This window comes from Limulus polyphemus, unplaced genomic scaffold, assembly GCF_000517525.1.
Source record: "Limulus polyphemus unplaced genomic scaffold, Limulus_polyphemus-2.1.2 Scaffold967, whole genome shotgun sequence".
NCBI classification, from domain to species: Eukaryota; Metazoa; Arthropoda; class Merostomata; order Xiphosura; family Limulidae; genus Limulus; species Limulus polyphemus.
In genome coordinates this window covers 263364-266986 of record NW_013666577.1, presented here as the reverse complement: position 1 = coordinate 266986, position 3623 = coordinate 263364, and the positions used below count along the sequence as shown (strand labels likewise).

General features: G+C 29.6%; 1 pseudogene; it reads left to right on the top strand.

Annotated features, from left to right (window-relative positions):
- LOC106461477 overlaps nt 1-3623 on the top strand; it is a 102194-nt pseudogene that overhangs the window by 91164 nt on the left and 7407 nt on the right.

Below are 3623 nucleotides of genomic sequence, written 5' to 3'. Positions count from 1 at the left end.
TCCTGTTAATTTCTGCAGGGGAAAGATGATGCCTTTGCCCTAAACGAGGCATTTTCTGCACTGCATATTCTCAATCAGACCAATTTTAGCATGCAACGATCAGTGATCTCAAATTAAAGACCTCACAATTTCATGGTATGAACTTTCAATTTGGGGTATGGTCAGAAAACAAAACCAGGATCCAATCAAAGTCGCCAAGGCAGAAAGTTTGCACTTGGCAGACAATGTCCAGATAATGGACTTCCAAGCTATGTCTTTTTTTAGAAATTGATCTTTATTAACATTAGTGTACCTATTATGTACAAACATGATCCCTACAAATGTTGACTACTGTATTATTGGTTACATTCATCATTGCAAACTAGTGAATGTTACAAAAATGAATGAAGTGTTTACAATAATTACAAGATATCAATCATTCTCCTTTTTGATATAATGATTTGAAAACCTTTGCACTTAAAATAAACTGTATCTAATTAATATAATATAAATATAAATTGTTCATTTGCTCTTTCCTCTTATTATACATTTGACCAAAACAAATTGTCTTTCATTATAATTTAAGTTTTCAAACCATTATACAGATTTTCTATATGCTTGTTACATTAAAATAATTTACATGTTAATACATATTTTTCTAAATTTTCATCTTTTTAATAAGAAAAACAACAATGTATAGTTTTTTTAACATATGATAATGAGCAGTTGCATGTTTTTCTTTCTTATTTTACCATTTGTAAGGGTGTAGACCAGTGGTTCCCAACCTTTTCACCACCAAGGACCCCCCCTTTTATTATTATTTTTTTCCCACAGTCCCCATGTTTTTGAAAGATTCCATCTACCCAACAAACTGTTTTTCTTACTAGTAATTAACTTGTTTTTCCATTTTTCACTATCAAATAAAAGACATATATAACTGAGTGTGCAATTAAAAGAACAGCAGAATTAAAAACTTACTTGTTTAATGAGATGGTATTATTTTTGTGGACCTCCAGGGGTCCGGGGACCACAGGTTGAGAATCACTGGTGCAGACTGATGTGAACAATTTTCATTGTTTTTATTTTCTAACAGTATAGTCAGTAAGAATTGCTTATACTTTTCCTAAAACTTATGAATCCTAAAAGGTATACATGTTGAAAACATTTGTTTTATATTCAATTATAATAACGGACAACTAAGTAGACACAGATAAATTGTTTCACATTGTAGTGTCGGTGGGTGATGAAAGAAACTTTGCATAACCAAACATTTCATATTTTCCACAAAGTTTTGGAAATCTTACACACAAAGATAAAATTGCTAATTTGCCTATAGAGTGCTCCTCTATGTTTAAAATTACTGAGTTATTTTGTAGAGCATCCTGGGCAATCCTTTTCATATGTTCAAAGGTGCTAGATACTTCGTGTGGGGAAGTGCGCATATTTAATGAAAAAAATATTAATAATAATTTTATTACTTCTTCTTTCAAATAAAGAGACCACAATACAATTACATCTATCAACATTTTAAATACATATGTTCAGTTCGAATAGTGGTTCCCATGTTTCTGTGGAGCTAGGACCCCCATAGCCTTGTAAATACACCATCTATCAAATTTAAACTTTCTTTAAACCTAGAACTTAAAAATGAGGAGTAGATATGGATGTTCAAATCCACAATATTTCATATCTAAAATTACTTGCTTTTAATGAAAAAAAAAAATTACTCAACACATATTACTGAGGCTGGTTTGTAAAACTAATTTTCTGAGGTGAAAGCCATTTATCATAATGGTTAAATACCTGTATGAACAACATAATGAAACCTAAATATCAAAGTCAGTTTATTCTCCCAATTAAAAGCTCTTAATTGAAGATGAACAGTCCGTCCCCTGGCCTCCTTACCGACTAGTATACTATTAAAATAGGTGCTCAGTTGTATTAAACAGTATCTTAAATAATTACTTTTTTACATATTGAGGGCAAAACAGTCATGGTATAATTGAAGTAACTTGTTATATAAAATTTGTTCTTTAACACTTTACAATTTTGTACAAAGCTTCATTAATGTTAATGCTGTAAAGTAAATAATATTTTATAATATATCTATAGTTAAATGTTTTAATAAATTGTGTTGTTGAAAAATGTTGTACTTGAGTTTTATACATAAAAAGCTTACATTAAAAAAAACTGTAGTTTGCTACAACTTCTACAATTTTTAGATTAATTAATGTTTGTGACATTATAATATGTAAATTTTTATGGAAAAAATCAATAAATGTTCTTAGTAGATGAAGAAAGTCTATAGATTTGCTAATAAAGTGAAAATACTTATGTAAGCAGAATTATGCAGTAATATGAGATAGGTTAATTATTTTGCACGTGTTATTACTAATAGTTTACATGCATCATAGAAGCAAAATAACTTGTACAGGCCAGTTTTGCAATGTAGAAAATTTAATTTCTAAAGATGTCCAATTAACTATTCTTTAGCATTCCAGAAATTAATTTGGTAACTTCAAGTGAATGCTAATTTTTGTAAAGAGAAGCATAACTAAAACCTAACTCTTATAAGAAAAGCAAATATTTTGAATATAGTAACAAAGCTGGGATTTATATAAACCACTTGATTGTACTTTCCACAGGTTATTTGTGGCAGTAGTTACTCTTTAGTTATTTCAGAAAAAAAAGGTATGGAATTACACAAATATTGTAAAATAGACAGTCATCTGTCTCTTACAAAACTTACAAAAGCAGTTTTGAAATGATGACTAGCACATATCTTTCTAAAGACACATAAATAATTTTATTATACTATCTATTAAGATATCTCCCCATCACAAATGACATTAGAATAAATTGTCATTTACCATTTTGACTTGACACAAAAATTAAATTGGATTTTGGAAAATCAGTTTAAACTTAATACTAAATGTGTGACTTTAATCTTTATAAGTAATGTTAAGTCCCAGTTGATAAATAGTAATTTTCAACTATATTTATTGATTTTTGAACTCCTTACACTTTTTTTGACCATATAATACAATATAATTTAGTTGTATTTTTACTAAATCCTGTCCCACCAAACATGCTTGCCTTTTCAGCCATGGGGGCATTATAACGTGGCGGTCAATCCCACTATTCGTTGGTAAAAGAGTAGCCCAAGAGTTGGCGGTGGGTGGTGATGACTAGCTACCTTCCCTCTAGTTTTACACTACTAAATTAGGGACGGCTAGTGCAGATAGCCCTCGTGTAGCTTTGCGCAAAATTCAAAACAAACCAAAAAACAAGGTGTACAAAGTTTTGTGTAGTTGTTGTTTCCTTGAATTTTCATGGGTAATTTTACAATTTTAAAGTATTTCCAGCTAGAAGTGACTTTTTTTTTTATCACTATGAAAATATAATTATCTTATTAAAGATTTTTTATATAATAAAATGATGTATGCTTAAATGTGAATGAAAGAAATGGATGTATACCAGTTAAATAAAAAGTAAAATTTCAAAAATGGAAAAATATGCTATTTGTTTTCTTTTCCAGATGATCCAGTCTTCTGTAGATCCCAACACTTTTCACTATGGCACATTAATGCCTCACCTTACAGCTCAGATGTCACAATTACAACTTTCAGGAACCTCAGTAAGAC